The sequence below is a fragment of the Macaca nemestrina genome, chromosome 2, assembly GCF_043159975.1.
Source record: "Macaca nemestrina isolate mMacNem1 chromosome 2, mMacNem.hap1, whole genome shotgun sequence".
In the NCBI taxonomy this organism is placed as follows: Eukaryota; Metazoa; Chordata; class Mammalia; order Primates; family Cercopithecidae; genus Macaca; species Macaca nemestrina.
In genome coordinates this window covers 93,309,540-93,333,596 of record NC_092126.1, presented here as the reverse complement: position 1 = coordinate 93,333,596, position 24,057 = coordinate 93,309,540, and the positions used below count along the sequence as shown (strand labels likewise).

At 36.3% G+C, this 24,057-nt stretch overlaps 1 long non-coding RNA gene across 3 annotated transcripts in view; it reads left to right on the top strand.

Moving 5' to 3' along the window:
* LOC105480079 (uncharacterized) overlaps positions 1–24,057 on the top strand; it is a 363,272-nt gene that overhangs the window by 225,666 nt on the left and 113,549 nt on the right. For 2 of the 3 annotated variants that reach the window (XR_011619922.1, XR_011619920.1), the window contains exon 4: positions 5,895–7,024. The exons of the other annotated variant lie outside the window; for it this stretch is intronic. This is a non-coding gene — a long non-coding RNA (uncharacterized lncRNA). Of the gene's footprint in view, positions 1–5,894; positions 7,025–24,057 lie in introns of those variants that run through there. 3 annotated transcript variants of the gene reach the window in all.

The following is a 24,057-nucleotide window of genomic DNA, read 5'->3' as shown; positions in this document are numbered from 1 at the left end:
CATGTCATAGTATGGTTGTACTACCATTATTTAACCAATCCCCTGTTCCTAAACAGTCACGCTGTGTCCAGTTGTTTTTTTCTCACTATTCACAATGCTTCAATTAACAATGCAGTCTATACATGTACTATTGTTATTTATGTAGAAGGGATTATCAAAAGTTAAATAGCAGAAGAAATGCGTATTTTTATTTTTAATGATCAGATTGTGTAGCAACGTGTTAAACATCTTAAGTTTACTGGGCACTTGAATTTTCTTTTTGAATTAGATGCTTATATCCTTTGTCCATTTTCCCATTGATTTGTTTTTTAAAGACAATAATTTTTAGAGGCTCTTTTGTATTACCCTTTTGGCTCTTAGATATGAAACAATTTTCTTCTATTTCCTGCTTATCCTCTTTTATTGATTATAATATCTTTACCCTGAAAGCATTTGATATTTTTATGTAATGAGTTATATTTATCTAGTCCTTTATGAATTTTTATATTTCTTATTTTTATCCCAAATTTCTTTCCATCTCCAATTTATGCAGTCTTCTAATTCTTATTCTAATATTTGTATTGTTTTACTTCATGTATTTAAATATCAAAAGGAATTAGAAATTTAGTTTTGCTTTTTTCCAGGTGGACAGCCAATTAGGTCAACGGAATTTAATAATAAGTTAATTACAGGGATGAGGTGAGGAAGAAATTGTCTACTATTATAATTTCTTTAATATTTAGTTGCCTCTTCAAATTTTCTATTGCTCCTTAAATTGTACCATTTAATGATACTTTACTATGAGACAGGAAATGACTGAAAATATTTTGTACCTCAAGAAGTTCACAGGTGTGGCAAAGTTTGTTTTTTTAATTGTGAAAAATGTTTCCAAGTTTTCTTTTACAAAATGATAAATGTTCTAAATATGTTGACATTTTCTGAAATGACAAGTGAGTGCCACAAGAAAGCTACTAGTTGTGTGTACTCAATAATAAGGGCGATCTGAATGTTTCCGGGCCAGGCGCGGTGGCTCACCCCTACAATCCCAGCACTTTGGGAGGCCGAGACAGGTGGATCATCTGAGGTCAGGAGTTTGAGACCATCCTGGCCAACATGGTGAAACCCAATCTCTCCTAAAAATTAGCCTGGCATAGAGGGTAAGTGTTGGCTATGGATGGTTGTTTTTGTTTGTTTGTTTTGTTATTGTTTTCTTTGAGATGGAGTCTCACTCTGTTGTTCAGGCTGGAGTGCAGTGGCGCAATCTCAGCTCACTGCAGCCTCCGCCTCCCAGGTTCAAGTTATTCTCCTGCCTCAGCCTCCCGACTAGCTGGGATTACAGGTGTGTACCACCATGCCCAGCTAATTATTGTATTTTTAATAGAGACACGGTTTCGTCATGTTGGACAGGCTGGTCTTGAACTCCTGACCTCGGGTAATCTACCCATCTTGGCCTTCTATAGTGCTGGGATTACAGACGTGAGCCACTATGTCTGGCCAATATGTCTTATGTGTTAGTTGTTTTGGGAAATAATACTTGACCTTTTTATACTGCTATACCACTGATAGTACCTATTAACATATCATTTAATTTTTTTTTTTTTTTGAGACGGAGTCTCACGCTGTTGCCCAGGCTGGAGTGCAGTGGCGCGATCTCGGCTCACTGCAAGCTCCGCCTCCCGGGTTCCCGCCATTCTCCTGCCTCAGCCTCCTGAGTAGCTGGGACTACAGGCGCCCGCCACCGCGCCCGGCTAATTTTTTGTATTTTTAGTAGAGACGGGGTTTCACTGTGGTCTCGATCTCCTGACCTTGTGATCCGCCCGCCTCGGCCTCCCAAAGTGCTGGGATTACAGGCTTGAGCCACCGCGCCCGGCCGTCATTTAAATTTTTCAACAAGAAGAACATCATGCTCAATTAGAAACTTAGCTAATGAATTTTAGTTCAAACTCTGCCATAGAAACCCCAAATTTACTTAAAGTTTGTGCAGAGATCTCATTTTTGTGTTTAAAAATTTTCTATAACAATATAATTAGGACATTGATTAATATAAAAGACATTTTATTAAAATGAAATGATTGTTAAATTAATCAAACATACATAAATCACTTTTGCTATCTACATGCATTCATGTATTCATTCATCAAATATAAATTATTTACTACATTACCAAGTACATTCTAGCCTCTGGATATGCAATAATCCATGGGATCTGGTCCCCTTACTTTAAAAGAACTTATGTTTTAGTTGAAGAGACAGTCAAATAAATAATTCAGCAAGGACAAGTTTAATAATGAGACATAGGTTCAGTGCTATCAGAGAGGAAGGAATGATCATTTTTGTTTTGGAAAGTAAGGGGGTGCCTGGGAGGTTTCATTGAGAAAATAATAGCTCAATGTAGGCTTGAAAGATATATAAGAATTTCCCTGGTTGACAAAAAATAGAAAGTCATTTCAAATAGAAGGGAGAATATGTCCAAAGGCAAAAAAAGCATAACAACATTATGTTCTAGGAAATGCAAGTGGTTTAGTGTTTTTTAAGTGTAAGGTTTGAGGCAGGGAGTTGCTGGAAATGAGTCTGGATTGATATAATGAAGCAAATTATATAAATAATATAGGCATTAAGGGATTTTCACTGTAAGATTTACTTTTCAGATAATCTAGCTCTAATATAGTTACAACCAAAAGAGTAAAATAATCCACCCAAGTTCTTCAAAATAGGAACTGCACAAAAGCTAGATGAAACTATGCAATTGTTTGTTACTTATTTCCCAGGGGTGTTTTGGGAAATCACAAAGTATTCATAAGCACATAAAGTCAAAGAAACTCATATATAGACAATGAAATTACATTTAAGTCACAAGTAAAACTAAAATTATTAAATAGGAGAATGAATAATTACAATACTAATACAATGATGACGTTGAAATACTGATTTTAAAATTTTGATTTGGTAATTCCAGTACAAAATAATTGAAATAAATAAACAGTCTAATGTTTCATCTATTTGTCATTCAGGGGAAAATTCAAGTGGATATGGTGGCCTGCACTTATAGTCTCAGATTCTCAGAAGGCTGAGGCAAGAGACTTGCTCGAGCCCAGGAGTTCAAATTCAACTTGGGCGAAACATCAAGATCCTCTCTAGAAATTAATTCATTAATTAATAAAGCAAAATAAATCTTAGGGTTTAAAGCAGTATTTAAAAAAGTTGGCTGAGTTATAGTAAGTTGGTCTACATAAGACAGCTATGTAATTACTTAGAAAGTTGAAAGTATCTTAATGTTTTCTTACAAATAAAGTTTTTCAAGAGTTTAGAGGGCCGGGCGTGGTGGCTCACGCCTGTAATCCCAGCACTTTGGGAGGCCAAGGCAGGCAGATCACGAGGTCAGGAGATCGAGACCATCCTGGCTAACACAGTGAAACCCTGTCTCTACTAAAAAATACAAAAAACAAGCCGGGCATGGTGGCGGGCGCCTGTAGTCCCCGCTACTGGGGAGGCTGAGGCAGGAGAATGGCGTGAATCTGGGAGGCGGAGCTTGCAGTGAGCCGAGATCGCACCACTGCACTCCAGCCTGGGCAACAGAGCGAGACTCCATATCAAAAAAAAAAAAAAAAGAGTTTAGGGAAAGGAAAGGTTATTTCTAGTTGGTCAGGATGATTATTTTAGAGTTGAGGTCATGAATGGTAGATGTGAAATAATGGGTTTGCAGACTTAAAATAAATGGAATATAGTCAAGAAAAACAGGGTAAAACAATATTTAGTAACTGACAAGAGATTTTGGCTGGGGGAATTTAATACTATTCAGTTCATTTCATAGATCTTGAAAAAGCCATACCTTTGTTAGTCATTTCTCTTCAGATGACAGGTATAAAAACTTAAACAGCTTAAGCAACAAGGAGAATGTGTTGGCTTCTGTAACTGAGAAATCATGTTTGGCTGTATGCAAGGTTCAGGCAATTTCATTATTACTCTCTCTCTTACTCACTGTTGGCTCTATTGTTAGGCAGATCCCTCCCTGCTTCAGTAATGGCTGGAAGTTTCAGACATATGTGCCAACCTCAGCAACATCTGCAGGAAGAGAACTTCTCTTTCAGCAGTTGTTCCAATAAAACTCCCATGATTTTCTCTGTTTGCACTAACTGAGGCCTTAGGCCTTAGGCTCTTCCCTTAGCTAATCACTGTGGCTGGTAGTTGATTTCTGATCACTTAGTTCCACGAAGCCTTTTAAAGTACAGAATTCTTATTTGGCCAAACCTTAGACACCAGGTGTTGTAGGTTCCAAAGTGGAATGACATGGTTGGAATCATCCAACTCAGTCTTGAATTTGTGTTCCTCATGCATTCATATAGTCTGTTAGAACTATGATATAAGAGAACTACAGTCCAGAAGGAAATTAGGATCTTAGAGAAGATGTTATATAGTAAGAAAGTAATTTTATCACAAAAATTAAATAGTTTAATATTCACATATGACACACACTGATGCAAAAAAATATTTTATAGTGCTCTATATGTTCCTGCTCTCAAGGGACTAAAAAACGAGTGGAAGAAATCAATAGTTTAAGAGATTATTACATTGTAGTAAATGTGTTGTTAGAGGGTTCTATGGGAACCCAGAGAAGGGGTATGTTTCTAGGAGGTAAAATGGGATGTGAAAGTTGTGGGCAAATGTGTCTGAGAAGAAAATGTGGTCTCTAAGTATAGTTGAAACATAATTTTGATATTCTCCATAATTTAAATATGAAAGTTCTTAATTGTTCAAAAGATTAACAGCCAGAGAAAGAGGTAACTTAGCTTTCATTTCCTACAAATTGCTTTCATTGAAATATATTCCACAGAATTCCCACAATTTTCAGCTTATTAATTTTAGGACTTTTCTGTCCTCTGTATTATCAGTCAAGGATGGAATTTTGTAATGGAGGAAGAACAAGAAAACCAGAAAGAATTTGTTAAAGGATACTGTGATTAAGGCATTTCTTTTGTTAGTTTCTCTGAGTATACTTAAGGAGTTCCGTTTTACTAAGTGAATAATTAGAAAAATACCGCTCTACACAATTCCTTATGAGAAGGCAGAGAGGCTCCCTGGGACAAAAGAAGGGAAATATCAGCGTGTGAGTGCCTGCTCTTTCCCAGATGCTGGAATCTGTGCTCTGCACACTCTGAGACTGGATAACCGAGTGCTGGTCTCAGTTTTACCAGTGAACCAGTTCATGGGTGGTCTTGGGTGCTTCTTTTCTTCTTTTGTTTCCTTGTCGGAAAAAATGGGAATAATTTTTATATTGCTTACTTTTGCAAGCAGATGTGACTGCTTTCTTTCTCTTCTTTTCCTTCTCTTCCTTTTTCTTTTTTACCTTCCCGCCTTCCTCCTTCTCCTCTTTTCTTTTTTTCTAGAAACATTTTATTAGAGCCTACTAAATACCAAGCATTTAGTGTTGGGGAAACAAACATGAAAATGGCATAATATTAATACTTATCCTCAAACGGTCACAGACAGTTGGGGAAACTGAATAGTGAATAAACAATGTCAATAAAGCAGGATCTAAATTCTGGGAATTGGAGGAAACCTTACCTCAGGCTGCTAGTAATCGCTCAATAATTGAGAAAAAATATGTATCTTTCTGCAGCACATACACAGATTTCCTTGTAAAGTCAAACCTGAGGTAAACAACAGCTACTTTAGCATAGTAAATTACTTGATGAGCCATGTCAGCCACAATTTGGGTACCCATTCACTGGACCTTTAGATCTTTGGTTTTAAGATAACTGCTTTTACATGGATGTATTAGTAGTGTCAGTCTTTTCTTCAACTGTTCCATAACAATGATCATGGCTACTGACATGCCAGGGTTCTGGTGAGAATTATAGGAAACATGTATATAAAAATGTTAAACTAATGTAAGGCTTTTTTTTTTTTTGAGACAGTGTCTTGCTCTGTCACCCAGGCTGGAGTGCAATGGCGTGATCTCAGCTCACTGCAACCTCCGCCTTCCAGGTTCAAGCGATTCTCCTGCCTCAGGCTCCCGAGTAGCTGGGATTACAGGTGCGTGCCACTATGCCTGGCTAATTTTTTATATTTTTAGTAGAGACGGGGTTTCACCATGTTGGTCAGGCTGGTCTTGAACTCCTGACCTTGTGATCTGCCTGTCTCAGCCTCCCAAAGTGCTGGGATTACAGGCTTGAGTCACCAGGTCGGCCTACTAATTGCAAGGCAGTTTTTAAAATTTCCATTTGCTCACTTATTCAACAAATACTTGCTGACTTGCAGACTTCCTCTATTCAGTGCACTGGCTACATACTGAGAAAGTGGTACAAATAATACATTTCTTTCCCTGAGTCTAAAGGGAGGAAACAATCATGTGAAAACGTGTTACAATTCAATGTATTAAGAGCAATAATAGAAGGATGTTTGACTATTAAGGTGGCTCAGAGGAGGGAGTTTTCTTTTCTGGCACATTAGAGACAGCTTTAGAATGAAAAAAAAAAAACTTGAGTTGGATCTGGAAGGATGAGTAAGAGTTTGGCAGGTGAATGTTGAAGTGGGTGATGTAAGAGACGGGAAAGGCATTCTAGGCAATGGGAAAACCATGTACAAAGGCAGGAAACATGGAACAATGTACTGTTTGGGAACTTTAATAATTTACTAATTGAAGCATAGAGCATGGGCAGGGATTTGAGGTTAGGAAAGTTGATAGGAAGAAGACCAGACGCTGGGTCCTGCGTATCACACTAAGAAGACTGGATTTCTTGTTGTGCACATTAAAGAGTCATTGAGGGTTTCAAAACAGGGGAGTTATACATGCTTAGATTCATATTGTAGGAAGATCAGCCATGGAAGGGTGTGAATAATGCACTGGGATAAGGAGAAAGGAAGATCCATTAAAGGCAATCGTGATGGTTTCAGTAAGAGAATACTATTAACAACAATATGTTGCACATTTCAAAATAGCTACAAAAGATTTGAAATGTTCCCAACACTAAAAATGATAAATGTTCTCGGTAATAGATAATCTACCCATCAGTAGTTATTTAGGATTTGATAATTACACATTGTATCCGTGTATCAAAATATTACATGTACTCATAAATATGTATAATTACATATCCATAAAAATTTTTTAAAGAAAAAACATCAATTTTTTTTAAAAAGACAAATACTAAAACAATAATAGTGAGAATATTCCAAATTAAGAAGTACAGGGAAAAAAGCATATTTGAATGGGTGGGAGGGATGAGTTTAATATTGTATATGTTGAATTTGAAATAGTACTACAGGGTTGGCATTCAAAAGTGTAATCTAAGATAGACATATCAAACTAGGAGTCCATAGGCACATTGAAGCTCTCAATATAATTTCTTCCTTTTTTGAAAAATGCTTTTTGATCTGAAATGATATGAATCATGAAGGACACCTCTAAAATCTAATAAATAAATTATAGGAACTCAAACTCAGAAAAAGATGGTTTATCTTCGTGTTGGCAAACACTTGCCCAAATAATGCCTATGTCTGAAAGTAAGTGAATCCATCTCTCTTATGTCACACAGTGTTGTTCAGTGGGGGTATAAGAGGATATTGGAAAGGTAGAAGAAAAAAGTGTGGCTCAAGAAGCGATCCATTCACATGTGGAAAGAGGAACAAAAGCTCTTGGCACAATGGGATCATTATCTGCTTGGTTTCTTTTTATTATAATGGAGCCATTATTATTTACCATTTTTTTCTGGGCACCAGAAAAGATACTTCTATTCTAATAAAAGGCCAAATGCTGTGTACGTTGTACCGTTCCTCACACTCAAACTTTGAATAGTAGTTGTTTTGAAGTCATATTATTTTTAAAAAGCAAGAGGGAAAAATACTGCGTGATAATCTTTTTCTTGTATTTTTCTTTACAAATAAAACCAAAATTTTTTTTTATTTTGTAAAATAAGAACTCCCTCATTAGCTAGGAGCATAAATACCAGAATTTTGTTTGCTAATGAAAATAAATGCTACAGAGACAAATAATGAGAATTAATTTCCTATTTGCACATATTTTCCACCAAATATTTCACAATTTAATCCTCATAACAACTTGTGAGGTAAGCAGGGAAGATGCTATTATTCCCACTTTACAGATGTTCAACCTCCTTTGGATTTAGCCATTTTCAAAACAAGTGAGTTGGAGACAGTAAAATGAATGGACTTAACCAAAGAGGTCTGAGGACCTGTTTATATTCGCATTCTATTAATTATTCCATGAGCAAATGCTGTGTTTACTAAATGCACTGTTCGTATTGCCCAGAAATTTCAAATCATCATACAAGTGGATCCAGTATTTATTCCAGAGACAAAGATTGGTAATCTCTCATTAGTTTCAAAATTTCCCATATTACTTTATCTTTAGATAAATATTTCCTTTGTACTTGATGACTTTACTGTTTTTAATTTGCATTTTATATGACAGCTAGTCCCAAACATTATTTGAGGTGACTAAATAACAATAGTCTACATTAACTGAAATCTCATTCCATGCCGGGATGTATGGGTTCTGCATGCATTTTATAATTAAATTCTCCAACAATGCTGTAACACAGATAATGAGTATTCTTATTACCCTCATTTCACAGATTAAGAAATTTAGATGCAGAGGGGTCAAATTATACAATGAGGAAGGTTAAGGAGCAAATTCCTATTCAGGTCTGGTTAACTCCAAAACCCATCTGCTATAGGTTCTCTTTAGCGTAAAGTATACATGAAATATGGGAGGGGAGCACTAAAAAAAACAGAAGAAAAGCTTTTAGAAGAGGGATAGGATAGCAATAACTTAATTGCTACAAGTACCTATGCTATATCCAGCTCCAAGTTTCCTGACAGAGCTAAAAATATGAAACTGTTTGATTTGGAAATCCTCTTAATCTGACAAATGAATATATAAAATCATCTTTTATTTAGAATAAATATTTAGAACTGTTTCTCTCATTCCCCCGTATGATAAAGATATTGGATATTAAAATAGTCCACATCTTTTATAAAATATTTTGCAAAAGATATAGAAGTTTTCTTTAAATGAATAAGTATCTTGCTTGAGATTTGTTAAACTTCTTGGGTTGGTGGTTTACTGTTTTTGGTTAGATATTGGAATATTTTTAGTCAATAATATTTTCTCAAATATTTTTCTGCCCCATTCTCACTCTCCTTTTATTTACTGGGACTCTAATTTCATATATTTTTGAATGGCTTGAGAACATCTCATGTGCCACTGAGTCTCTTTTAGTTCTTTTTGCACTTCAGTTTGCATAATTTCTATTGGCCAATGTTCAAGTTCACTGATGCAATACATTTTTACTTAATATATTGTATTTTTCAGTTCTAGGATTTTTATTTTATTCCATTAAGCAATTTCTAAATCTCTTCATGAATTATGCAGTTCTCTTTTTACTGACTGACTTTGGTCTATGTGTCACATATTTCTAGTTCATCACATGTCTAGTTACTACTTTTTTTTTTTTTTTTTTGAGGCGGAATCTCACTCTCCCCCAGGCTGGAGTGCAGTGGTGCAATCTCGGCTCACTGCAAGCTCCGCATCCCGGGTTCACGCCATTCTCCTGCCTCAGCTTCCCGAGTAGTTGGGATTACAGGTGCGCCACCACGCCCGGCTAATGTTTTTTTTTTTTTTTTTTTTTTTTTTTTTTTTTTTTTTTTTTAGTAGAGACGAGGTTTCATCATGTTAGCCAGGATGGTCTCCATCTCCTGACCTCGTGATCCGCCCACCTCGGCCTCCCAAAGTGCTGGGATTACAGGCGTGAGCCACTGCGCCCAGCCATGTCTAGATGTTTTTATTGTATACTATACATTGTAGATGATATGTTATAAGACACTGAATTTTGGTATCTTCCTCTGAAAGTTGTTGGGTTTTGTTCTTATAATGATTAACTGAATATGTATGATTTGGCTTTATGCTTTATTCAGGAGGATCTATTTAGGTTTTCCTCGTAACCTTAGTGCAAATCTTTTCATTCTGGATATTAATTTATATCCCTAAGATTCTGGGGTATCCATGGAAAATTCAAGATGCTTACCAAACCTTCCTAAGTTGGCAAAACTCAAACTCCAAACTCTCTCCATCGTGGTGAGGAGAAACCGAAGTATGTGATCTGATACCACTATACCTACCTTTAAACCAAGGACAAAATGTCTACGTGAGCATTCTGTACTTGTCTTGTCCAGGCCATGTGCCAATGAAATTTTTACTTTCCTTCTAAGCTGCTACCTGGGTCAAGTTTGATCACCTGAGTTGCTCAACTAAAGTGTTTTTCTTAGGCATGTTCCTGAGAATTGATGGTATGCAAGGGTGGGCTTGAAGTAGAAAATACAAAACTCACTTTTTCCGTTTGTCCTGTCTCTTGTTTATCTCCAGCTCTTCCGGATGACCAACTGTAAGAAGCTCTATTTTTTTCCACTTTAATATACCACCTTTCCTATTAATTTTCCCAGAAGTCCCTGCAAAATTGGAGGGGAGATTAATTCAGGATATGCCCCAGAAACTCTGTTCAGTTTATCTTCTCTTGGGAGCCTTGCTCTAATTGTGACCCTGTTGACTTTTCCTATAATACCAGATTTATTTTTGTGATTAGTCTGCTCAAAGTGCAATACAATTTGTTTAGGGATACATACTTGGGTGCAAAACTATAAATATTCACAAAGGAATGAGTAATATCAAAGAAAGTGTGGCCTCTTTAGGGAAAAGAGAAGATTGTGATTACAAAGGTGCTTACAAATTACACCTAAGGTGCTGGTAATGTTCTTTTTCTTAATCTGGGTATGGGGTTATTCATTGTGTTATGATTCTTTAATTTTACATGTTCATTTTATATGCACTTCTGTCTGTATAATACATTTCATAATAGGAAGAGAACTTAGTACAACTACATAAAAGGACAAAAGGAAGAGAGAGAGTAAGATATTAGCAAGTAAGTTCTAGTTAAATATTTCTGCTGTACATAGAAAAAATAATGTGGTAATTTTAGAAGGTACCTTGTTCAACACATAGTTGTTGGTGATTAATTCTAACATGCAATTTATTTAAAAAATGTCCTTCCATATGAAAATAAAAAGCATAAGTTTAGAGCCTGACTCACCAGGGTTCATACTCTACCTCTGCCAAATTCTAGTAGTGTGATATTGGGAAGATTATTTTTAATCTCTCAGTTTAGAAATCCTCAGTTTCCTCAGCTATAAAATGGGAATAAAAGTGACTACTTCACAGAGCTGTTGTAAGGGATAATGAGTTAGCATAGGTAAAGTATTTCCTAGAATACCACCAATAAATAGTCCACCAACCCTGACTCCAAATTTATTCCTATGGGTATTTGATGATTAGAGACAGAGTGAAATCCATAGTCAAATTAATTCTTTGTATCAATTATAATATACTTTTTCAACTCAGCTTCCTTGGAACTTAATTTTTTTTTTTTTTTTTTTTTTTTTTTTTTTTTTTTTGAGACGGAGTCTCGCTGTGTCACCCAGGCTGGAGTGCAGTGGCCGGATCTCAGCTCACTGCAAGCTCTGCCTCCCGGGTTTTTACGCCATTCTCCTGCCTCAGCCTCCCGAGTAGCCGGGACTACAGGCGCCCGCCACCTCGCCCGGCTAGTTTTTTGTATTTTTTAGTAGAGACACTTAATTTTTATTCTAGAGCCAGCAATTACTCATTACACAGCGTCGTTATTACATACTCTATTGCCTTATCCTTCAATATCCTAAAAATCCAGTCTCCCAAATACTTTCTCTGTTTAAAGCAAGTAAAAATACAGGATAGGAGACAGGTATAGGGGAAAAAACAGATTGGATGAAAACAAATGAACTGTGAAAAAGAGACCCACAGGAAGATTATAAAAAGTCCTTCCTGTTTAATGAGTCATGTGGTAGACTTTTCTTGTATAATCAGCAGCATCCCGGAAACAAAGTCATGTAAAAAAGCACATAGCCCTAGGACATATATGCACTACCTAGAATTATTCTTTGATAAACACAGAAAATATTGCCGCAGGCTAGCAAAGGCATTTATAGACACATGGAAAACCTCTCTGGATTTTTTTTCCAAGAGTAAACTTACGGAAAAACCTTTTAGAAGGAGTTTGTTAATGAAGGTGTCACTCCTAATTAAACTTGACACTGAAAGCAACCTATTCACTTCTCTGAACAATCTATTTTTGGTTTTGTTTCCTAATCTTTCATCATGAGTAGGCATTTTTCTCAGTGCAGAGGTTCACACCCGTATCCCTCACACAAGCACAAAATAATAATTCAGAAACAGCACATTTATGTGCTGAAACAATTATTTTGCTATTATCAGTAGAGTAAAAGGTCAAAATGTTGAGTGTAGAATTTGGGAGTTAGGCAGACTAAAGATAATTGAGTCTGGAGTAGCAAAGTGGACCCTGAAATTCAACAGACCCAAGTTTGAATCCAGGCTCAATCTTTCTTTACCTTTACCACCTGAAACCAGCTGTTTGATCTTTTTCAGCATGAGAATTGTCTTCAATAAAATGAAGTGTTGCTATGAGATTCAGTGAGAAGGCACATGAGAAGGGGCTAACACAGTGCCTCTTTTCTTCCCCCCTAGAATCTAGATTAGGACTGGAAACAGATCTAAAGCCGCCTGAGCCTCCCAGGGACTAAAATTAAACTGCTTCCCTGCTCTCTTGACTTGTATTTTTCTAACTTTTCTAACTTGTTCCACGGAAAATGCTTATATAATGCAGCTCTAAGTACCTGGCCATTACTGCCCTTGCCTTGCTTCCCAACACAAAGCTGCCTTGACAAATCAAAGGCAGAATCCCCTAGACTGACAATGGAAGAAGAATCCCCACAGGACGGAAATAGCTCTATGTAACAGCCACAATTCCTTCCTCCCGCACTGAATTTCTCCTTGAGATTTCTCACCAGTAGTGCTGTCCTTACCCTCTGGTCTCAGGAACATTGTTTCCCCTAAAATATGGATCAAGTATTACATGCTTAACTATGACTATAGGAACTTTCCCTTATTTTCCAGTGACATAGAAACCCATTCATTCTTCATCAAATATTTGTTTACTGCCTAGTCCTGTTCTAGATGCAGGGGATACAGCACTTAATAAAACAGAGAAACACTCCTTCTCACTTGGAGTTTGCATTATTCCCTACACCAAGACAATTTAAAAATAGGTTTACCAAACACTGTGGGAAAACACAAAGGAAAGAGACAGAGCTGGCAATGTGTAATTTGATAACCTGACTCATGAATCTGTCTTCTGATTTCTCTTCAGCCTTTGGCCTACACCAGAGTGTTCCCACCTAGTCTTGTCTCAAAGTGTCATGAGATACTGTTCTCCAACATCTAGGAGTGTTCTTAATCTTGAATTGATTTCTTCAAGTCCAGACAAGTAGAGTGTGAGACCCAGAGATATGTCTTCCCAAAATCAACTTCTTGCTTCAGGACTATCCTCTCTTCCTTTCACAAAATAAGAAGCTGGGTTAGGGAGGGACTCACCACCTGCTCATAGGGATGTGGTCTTTTCCTGTTATCTCAAGACAAAAACATTATTGGAACACAATCCAGGAAGCACAAAATGAGCAGTGGGGCTGCATACATACTGCAGCATCATGGAGGTGAAGGAGAATGGGGGATATTAAATCACATACACATATGCACACACATACACATACAGAAACAGCATTTTAATTTAGTTGCTAGGATTATCCTAGGTTTTATTGGTGACGACACAACTGTGTGAAAAAACTCTTGTTTCTCTCAGATAACAAGGCTTAAAAATTCATGTGCTCTGGAATGTATTAGGATTTCTTATGAAAAATAACATGCACACTTGCTATCTACATGCATACTTTGTAACAAGACATTTTGACTGGTTTAGCTGGGCTCAGACTTTGGTGGTAAGGATAAGATCCTTTTCCCACCTGTTTGGATTAGGTATATATCTTAACTATGCAAAGCATTTTTACCCTAAGTATATTCACCTTGATTTCTTGAGTTTTCTTGCTCTTTTGCCCTCAGGTCCCCTGAAGAATAAGATATTAGATAGTTAGGATTTTTTATCCAACCTTTAGCTGGAACATTATTTGACAGATTATATATACACACACACACTCACACACAGGAATTATTTAAGAAAGAGCATTCCTTTATTTGATATAGAAAATCGCATTTAAAAAAACTACTTCTCCAACTTTAAATACCATGGCAAATTGTCAGGTTCTGCTACATTCTTTTTTCAAGTGACAATGCTATTAAGATACTATCGCTCTGTGCACTCTTCTAGTACACTTGCATTGTGAGATGATTGAAAACCCTAGGTGTCAGTGATTCTGTCAAGTCTAGTTGCACGTATACCTTTCCAAACTTCACTGAGAAGAGACTTTGATTCTCAAATAATGTTATGAAGACTTTCCTAACTCATCAGCTCTCTGTTTTATGAGTTTTTAAATGGTAATTTACATTACTTAATAGTTGATTCTTTTCTCTATGCTTCCCAAGGGATTTTATGAAGTTTTTTTTCTAAATAAAAATGAAGCTCTTGATCATGCAGCCTCCATATAACCTCCTTTTTTCTTCCAACAAGAGCTTGTTTTTTGGTTCTATCCTTTTCCTCTCCCTGAACTCCTCCCCAGTTCCCCTAAGGTCAAGCTAGCTCCATCCCTAGTTCCAGGCACGGCATGTGCTTGGGGCTTTTCTTATAATACCATAACTATGAGGAGGAAGTTTCAGAGCAAGGAAACTAGGAGTTGAGATTGCACGGTTTGGTCTCAGTTATATGCTCGGTGCATTTGGTTAAATTTCAACTGTCTTCTTGGCTTATCTAAGTGTTGCAGTCCCAAGAATTAGGATACTCTTCAATTACTTTATCTTTCCTCTTTTTCAATAATATATTACAAACCCATACATATTCCCTTAAATTTGCAGACTTATTGTGTTCTGTTTCCACTAAACTTTCATAATTTCTTTCTCCAATAAAGTAGATTCTATTCTAATCAACATTACCTGAATCCAGTAATATAAATGATTTCTTAGGTGTAGGTGAGAAAATTGTTCTATAAATGAAACAAATGTTCAGTTTTTCTTCAATTTTATCCTTTTTAGTCTGCAAAACTATTTATTATGGAGATACCTCTAAAATGAGCTTTCATTTATATCTACAAGAAATAAAATTAATTAATGTAGTCCACATTAGAATAAGGAATCAGTTGAGAGGAAAATCAATTTCCATCATAGCATTTTCAATTACTGTCATGATTAGTATTTTAATTACTCTTGCATTCCTTTGTCTCCCAAAGAGAAAAATTTAAATGCTCTTCTCAAAAAGGTAAGTTTTCACTATCAAGAAAATGAAAAGACAACCTACAAATGGGAGAAAATATCTGCAAATTATGTATATGATCATGATAATAGTTTGATATGCCAGAATATACAAAGAACTCCTAAAACTCACCAACAAAAAGACAATTAAATTTTAAAATGGGCAAGGGACATGGATAGAAATTTCTCCAAGGAAGATAAACAAGTGGCCAATAAGTACACAGAAACAAAACTTAAAATTACTAGTCATTAGGGAAATACAAATCAAAATAACTATAAGGTACCACTTCACACCTACTAGAATGACTGTAATAATTTGTTTTAAATACAGAAAATAACAAGTGTTACAAGGATGTGGAAAAATTAGAACACTTGTATAATGCTGGCATGAATTCCGCTCCTAGGTGTATACCCCCCAAAACTCTATTCTTACATATATATATGCCAAATAATTGAAAATAGGGAGTAAAACAGATATTTGTTCACTGTAGCTTTATTTAGAGTATCTAAAAGGTGGGAACACCCCAAATGTCCATCAACAGATACGTGGATAAACGAAATGTGGTATATACATAGAATGGAGAGGTATTCAACTATAAAAATAAATGAAGTTCCTTTACCCACTATGATATGGATGAACGTTGAAAACATTATGCTAAAGTGAAATAAGCCAGACGCAAAAGACAAATATTGTCTGATTGTATCTATATAGAATTTCTAGAATGGGAAAATTCACAGAGACTGAAAGTAGAGGAGGTCATCTGGAACTGGTGGGGAACAGAAGCAGTGAAAAGTTATTGCCTTATGGTTGTAGAATTTCCACTTGGAATGATGAAAACGTTCTGGAAATAGTCGTGTCAGTTGCACAACACTGTGAATGTAACAAATGCCACTGAATTGTACACTTAAAAATGGTTAAAATGGTAAACTTTGTGTTACATATGTATATTTTATCACAATTTAAAAATTCAAAAAAAATGCAGTTATATTAAGGATGTGTTTCATTTTTGTTCTGCTAGTAAAAGTCAATGTGATTATGTCTGTTATTCCAAAGAAACCTGAAACATGTTTTGTTCCTATACCAAATTTTCCTTAGTCTTGGCATATAAAAGCCACCTTCAAGAATTTTTTATAAGTCATTTTCTTAGTATTCCCATGAATATAACAAAAAATTCTAGAGTTGGCACATTGATTTCTATTATAGGCATGTAACATCAATAATTCAAAACGATATATCATGAAATTCTTTTAACTCACGGCTCATATTCTTTCTGTAGCCAAATAGTGCTTGGCAAATCTATATGGCTCCAAAGAGTACCATAATTTACATTAACAGGTTTAACTGAAATAGTAATTTAAGTGGAAGGTACATGTTCTTTATGAACTCTAATGGAAAGCATCAAGTTTGAAGTGGTATCCGGGGATTTTTATCTTGAAGGAGGCACTAATATTTAGAGACACATTAAAGGCTTGCTTTTAAAAGAGACTGAAAAAATAATAATAAAAAGGTAACTTAGGAATTGCCTTAATTTCTTTTTTGCATCAGAGAATTACAATTCTGGGAGCAAATGTGTTATAACTTTTGAAGATCCCTTGGGTTAGTGCAATGAAAATCTGCAGTGTTGCATAAAATTTGAAAACACTTTATCCTTACCAGTGGATCACACATAATGCCTTTAAAAGTTTAACATACTTATTTTGCAAAAGAAAATGGTAAGAAACGTTAGGTTTGGATGCCAGTTTTTTCTGCATTCCCTCAGTTGGCCCCAGATAATCACAAGCAGCATTAGAAATGAAGTATTCCTTTCATTCCTACCCACCCTCCCCAGTTACCCTATCAGCGCCTGCTTGATAAATCTCAGCCAGTGACTGGGGAGCAGAGTACTCCTAGGAATGCTTGACAAATTAAAATGCTTTTCTATGATGTAAAATAAAAAGGTGATGAGAAAGATGATGTTCTATGCAGGACTGTATATGTAAAGTGGCCCCCAAATGCCAAAGGAGCCAAGAAACCAAAGGATGCGGCAGACAAATTCAGTTTGTTGGAAAGGTTGGTTTATTGGGGGAACTTAAAAATGGAAGCATGGTCTTGGGTGGCAGCAAGAGAGGTAGATCTCAGCACTGTTACTCCCCAAACCCATGACTTGTATACCATAGAGAAAGGATACATGTGCTCTTTAGAGACAATTAAAGGTAACCCTCCAGAACAGGCAAGAATGTTGTATGTAGCGTAGCCTATAATCTGTGTGATATCATCAAAGTTACTTTGATCCAAAGGCAAGATTTATAGTGAATACATGTTCTTACAATAAGGACAGTCAATAAAGTGGGAATCAGGAAGCATTTATGGAACTGAGGTTAATCAGAAGTTAACGTGGCAGTCACTTTTGTCTCCACAGATGGAGAAGTGTTTGAGACTTAAATACTAATATATGTCTCCAGTAACTTTTGCCAAATAGCAGGACAGATTAAAGAAATTCTGTTGGTGAAGTATCCCAAAGGTGTTCTTCAGCTGAACTGTCCTGCTTACAGGGTTCATAGAGTCAGATTTGCTTCCTACTTCTACCTAGAATAAGGAACCTTTCTTCACATGACATTTTTCATTTCACAGAATGACTTAATCCCTGGCTTTTATTATTTTTCTTATCCTTAGTTTACAGATCATTTGGATTATCCCAGGTATTAATTGTATTTTAACCTTTGGAATTTTATTTTGTTTCTGCTGCCTTTTTGGAAATATACTAACATTTTTGGAAAGGGGGAAGGGAAGTTTTTATTTTAAACAGAAAGCTACATTTCACTGATGTTTATTATGTGTTAAAAACTCTTTAAGCATTTTACACATATTAACACATTTAATCCTCACAATCCTACACGGTGGGCTACTAGTGTTACTAGCATATGATCTTCATTTTTAGAAGAGGAAACTAAGGCATAGAAAAGGCCGAGACAATTAACTTGTATATAATGGAGTCAAGAATCCTAGCTCCAAAGCTTATGCTCTATCATTATACTATATTGCTTTGTCTAGTACATTCAAAATCTTTTTTATGTAATTTTTACCCATGGCTAATTGAATTTTACTGATTATGTTAATCACAGTACAGCTTATTTTATGTAATTTTCAAAGATTTATCCAGACTTTACTATGTATCAGTTGTTGTCAAGGCTGCTAGGAGTAGTAAGGTGAGAGAGTTATTTTTCTAGTGGGTAGATTTCCACATGGCTGCGGAGGCCTCAGGAAACTTGCAGTCCTGGGGAAAGAGAACACAAATATGTCCTTTTCCACAAGGCGACAAGAGAGAAATGCAAGCAGGGGAAATACCAGAGGCTTATAAAACCATCAGGACTCACTCATTATCATGAGAACAGCAAGGGAGAAATGCCCCAATGATCCAATCACCTCCCTCCAGGCCTCTTCCTAGATTACAATTCCTGGGGATTACAATTACAGAGATTTGGGTGAGGACACAAAGCCTAACCATATCAGTAGATAAGTTAAATTTGCAGAGTTAAATTTGCTATGAAGCTAATGAAGCTTAAACTTTATCTGTGGAGAGCCTTCTAAGATCTTGGGAGGAGGCCAAGCATATGTTCACCTGGTCCAAATTTTGGTAATTTTTGAAAAACAAGGAATTTAACAGTAATTGGTTAAGACTGCTGTCTCCATCTATTCCAACGTTTTCTCTATCACACTTCTCATATTAGTAGCATTGGAGTTGGCCAGGGCTATTTCTGAAATTCAACTAAAGAGAATTGGATTTGGGAATAAATTTAGTTTGACTTTTGTGTAATATATTTATGTGACTTGCAATCACATTCTTACACAATTAAGTTATGGTTTGCGATCCCATTGTATGAATAATTTCAGGGATGAATTTTTAGTAGAAGCAATGAATTAGACTTTTGGATAAAATAACACAATAAAAAAGAATTCATTATATAAACACATTCAGAAAAGATTTTTAATTTCTTGATGATTTGATATGAGTACCACCAAAATTGTTGAGGATAAAATAATTCTAAGACAAACTTATCAATTGGTGTCATTAAGTTAAATAATATTTTAGGTTAGTGTCTAGAGGAAAAAACATGAAATGCTCTGAAATTATAGCATGCACATAGGAAAGACACTAGATTGAGATTTATCCCAAACATGATAACAATTCAAAAAATGTATAGGGCATTGCCAAAAACAAATTGTGAAGCTGAATGAAACTTAAAAAGTACAGTCAATTGTGTTAGAGAAAGGTAAAGGTCTACATTATTTTCTATACTTTCTATAAAAATTATATTTCAAAACACTTATTTTTTAATTTATTACACTTCAGGTTCTAGGGTACATGTGCACAATGTGCATGTTTGTTACATAAGTATGCACATGCCGCGTTGGTTTGCTGCCCCCATTAACTCATTTACATTAGGTCTTTCTCCTAATGCTATCCCTCCCACTGCCTCCCACCCCACGACAGGCCCCAGTGTGTGATGTTCCCTGCTCTGTGTCCATGTGTTCTCATTGTTCAGTTCCCACCTATGAGTGAGAACATGCAGTGTTTGCTTTTCTGTCCTTGAGGTAGTTTGCTAAGAATGATGATTTCCAGCTTCGTCCATGTCCCTGCAAACAACATGAACTCATCCTTTTTTATGGCTGCATAGTATTCCATGGTGTATATGTGCCAAATTTGCTTAATCCAGTCTATCATTGATGGACATTTGGGTTGGTTCTAAGTCTTTGCTATTGTGAATAGTTCTGCAATAAACATACATGTGCATGTGCCTTTATAGTTGCATGACTTATAATCCTTTGGGTATATACCCAGTAATGGGATCGCTGGGTCAAATGGTATTTCCAGTTCTAGATCCTTGAGGAATCGCCACACTGTCTTCCATAATGATTGAATTAGTTTACTTTCCCACCAACAGTGTAAAAGTGTTCCTATTTCTCCGCATCCTCTCCAGCATCTGTTGTTTCCTGACTTTATAATGATCGCCATTCTAACTGGTGTAAGATGGTATCTCATTGTGGTTTTGATTTGCATTTCTCTGATGACCAGTGATGATGAGCATTTTTTCATGTGTCTATTGGCTGCATAAATGTCTTCTTTTGAGAATTGTCTGTTCATATCCTTTGCCCACTATTTGATGGGGTTGTTTTTTTTTTTTTTCTTGTAAATTTGTTTAAGTTCTTTCTACATTCTGCATATTAGCCCTTTGTCAGATGGATAGATTACAAAAATTTTCTTCCATTCTGTAGGTTGCCTGTTCACTCTGATAGTAGTTTCTTTTGCTGTGAAGAAGCTTTTTAGATTAATTAGATCCCATTTGTCTGTTTTGGCTTGTGTTGCCATTGCTTTTGGTGTTTTAGTCATGAAGTCCTTGCCCATGCCTATGTCCTGAATGGTATTGCCTAGGTTTTCTTCTAGGGTTTTTATGGTTTTAGGTCTAACATTTAAGTCTTTAATCCATCTTGAATTAATTTTTGTACAAGGTGAACGGAAGGGAGCCAGGTTCAGTTTTCTACGTAGGGCTAGCCAGTTTTCCCAGCACCATTTATTAAATAGGGAATCCTTTCCCCATTTCTTCTTTTTGTCAGGTTTGTCAAAGATCAGATGGTTGTAGATGTGTGGTGTTATTTCTAAGGCCTCTGTTCTGTTCTGTTGATCTATATATCTGTTTTGGTACCAGTACCATGCTGTTTTGGTTACTGTAGCCTTATAGTGTAGTTTGAAGTCAGGTAGCATGATGCCTCCAGCTTTGTTCTTTTGATTTAGGATTGTCTTGGCAATTTCAGCTCTTTTTTGGCTCCATATGAACTTTAAAGTAGTTTTTTCCAATTCTGTGAAGAAAGTCATTGGCAGCTTGATGGGGATGGCATTGAATCTATGAATTACATTGGGCAGTATGGCAATTTTCATGATATTGATTCTTCCTATCCATGAGCATGGAATGTTCTTCCATTTGTTTGTGTCCTCTTTTATTTCATTGCGCAGTGGTTTGTAGTTCTCCTTGAAGAGGTCCTTCACATCCCTTGTAAGTTGGATTCCTGGGTATTTTATTCTCTTTGTAGTGACTGTGAATGGGAGTTCACTCATGATTTGGCTCTCTGTTTGTCTGTTATTGGTGTGTAGGAATGCTTGTGATTTTTGCACATTGATTTTGTATCCTGAGACTTTGCCAAAGTTGCTTATCAGCTTAAGGAGATTTTGGGCTGAGTCGATGGGGTTTTTTAAATATACAATCATGTCATCTGCAAACAGGGACAATTTGACTTTCTCTTTTCCTAATTGCATACCCTTTATTTCTTTCTCCTGCCTGATTGCCCTGGCCAGATCTTCCAACACTATGTTGAATAGGAGTGGTGAGAGAGGGCATCCCAGGCTTGTGCCAGTTTTCAAAGGGAATTTTTCCAGTTTTTGCCCATTCAGTATGACATTGGCTGTGGGTTTGTCATAGATAGCTCTTATTATTTTGAGATAAGTTCCATCAATACCTAGTTTATTGAGAGTTTTTAGCATGAAGAGCTGTTGAATTTTGTCAAAAGCCTTTTCTGCATCTATTGAGATAATCATGTGGTTTTTGTCATTGGTTCTGCTATGTGATTGATTACATTTATTGATTTGCATATGTTGAACCAGCCTTGCATCCCAGGATAGAGCCAACTTGATCGAGATGGATAAACTTTTTGATGTGCTGCTGGATTTGGTTTGCCAGTACTTTATTGAGGATTTTTGCATCAATGTTCATCAGGGATATTGGTCTAAAATTCTCTTTTTTTGTTGTGTCTTTGCCAGGCTTCGGTATCAGGACGATGCTGTCCTCATAAAATGAGTTAGGGAGGATTCGGTCTTTTTCTATTTATTGGAATAGTTTCAGAAGGAATGGTACCAGCTCCTCTTTGTACCTCTGGTGGAATTCGGCTGTGAATCCGTCTGGTCCAGGACGTTTTTTGGTTGGTAGGCTATTAATTATTGCCTCAATTTCAGAGCCTGTTATTCATCTATTCAGATATTCAACTTCTTCCTGATTTAGTCTTGGGAGAATGTATGTGTCCTGGAATATATTCATTTATACTAGATTTTCTAGTTTATTTGCACAGAGGTGTTTATGGTATTCTCTGATGGTTGTTTGTATTTCTGTGGGATCGGTGGTGATATCTCCTTTATCATTTTTATTGCATTTTTTGATTCTTCTCTCTTTTCTTCTTTATTAGTCTTGCTAGTGGTCTATTTTGTTGATCTTTTTAAAAAACCAGCTTCTAGATTCATTGATTTTTTGAAGGCTTTTTTTGTGTCTCTATCTCCTTCAGTTCTGTTCTGATCTTAGTTATTTCTTATCTTCTGCTAGCTTTTGAATGTGTTTGCTCTTGCTTCTCCAATTCTTTTAATTGTGATGTTAGAGTGTTAATTTTGGATCTTTCCTGCTTTCTCTTTTGGGCATTAAGTGCTATAAATTTCCCTCTACACACTGCTTTAAATGTGTCCCAGAGATTCTGGTACATTGTGTCTTTGTTCTCTTTGATTTCCTTTATTTCTGCCTTCATTTCATTATTTAGCTGGTAGTCATTCAGGCGTAGGATATTCAATTTCCATGTAGTTGTGTGGTTTTGAGTGAGTTTCTTAATTCTGAGTTCTAATTTTATTGCACTGTGGTCTGAGAGACAGTTTGTTGTGATTCTTATTCTTTTACATTTGCTGAGGAGTGCTTTACTTCCAACTATGTGGTCAATTTTGGAGTAAGTGTGATGTGCTGCTGAGAAGAATATATATTCTGTTGATTTGGGTTGGAGAGTTCTGTAGATGTCTTATTAGGTCCGCTTGGTGCAGAGCTGAGTTCAATTCCTGGATATCCTTGTTAACCTTCTGTCTCCTTGATCTGTCTAATATTGACAGTGAGGTGTTACAGTCTCCCATTATTCTTGTGTGGGAGTCTAAGTCTCTTTGTAAGTCTCTAAGAACTTGCTTTATGAATCTGGGTGCTCCTGTATTGGGTGCATATATATTTAGGATAGTTAGCTCTTCTTGTTGAGTTGATCCGTTTACCATTATGTAATGGCCTTCTTTGTCTCTTTTGATCTTTGATGGTTTAAAGTCTGTTTTTTCAGAGACTAGGATTGCAACCCCTGCTTTTTTTCCTTTACATTTGCTTGGTAGTTCTTTCTCCATCCCTTTATTTTGAGCCTATGCACATCTCTGCACATGAGATGGGTCTCCTGAATACAGCGCACTGATGGGTCTTGACTCTTTATCCAATTTGCCAGTCTGTGTCTTTTAACTGGGGACATTTTGCCCCTTTACATTTAAAGTTATATTGTATGTGTGAATTTGATCCAGTCATTATGATATTTGCTGGTTATTTTGCCCATTAGTTGATGCAGTTTCTTCCTAGCATCGATGTTCTTTACAATTTGGCATGTTTTTGCAGTGGCTGGTACCAGTTGTTCCTTTCCATGTTTAATGCTTCCTTCAGGAGCTCTTGTAAGGGAGGCCTGGTGGTGACAAAATCTCTCAGCATTTGCTTGTCTGTAAAGGATTTTATTTCTCCTTCACTTATGAAACTTAGTTTGGCTGGATATGAATTTCTGGGTTGAAAATTCTTTTCTTTAAGAATGTGGAATATTGGCCCCCTCTCTCTTCTGGCTTGTAGAGTTTCTGCCGAGAGATCTGCTGTTAGTCTGATGGGCTTCCCTTTGTGGGTAACCCGACCCTTCTTTCTGGCTACCCTTAACATTTTTTACTTCATTTCAACTTTGGTGAATCTGACAA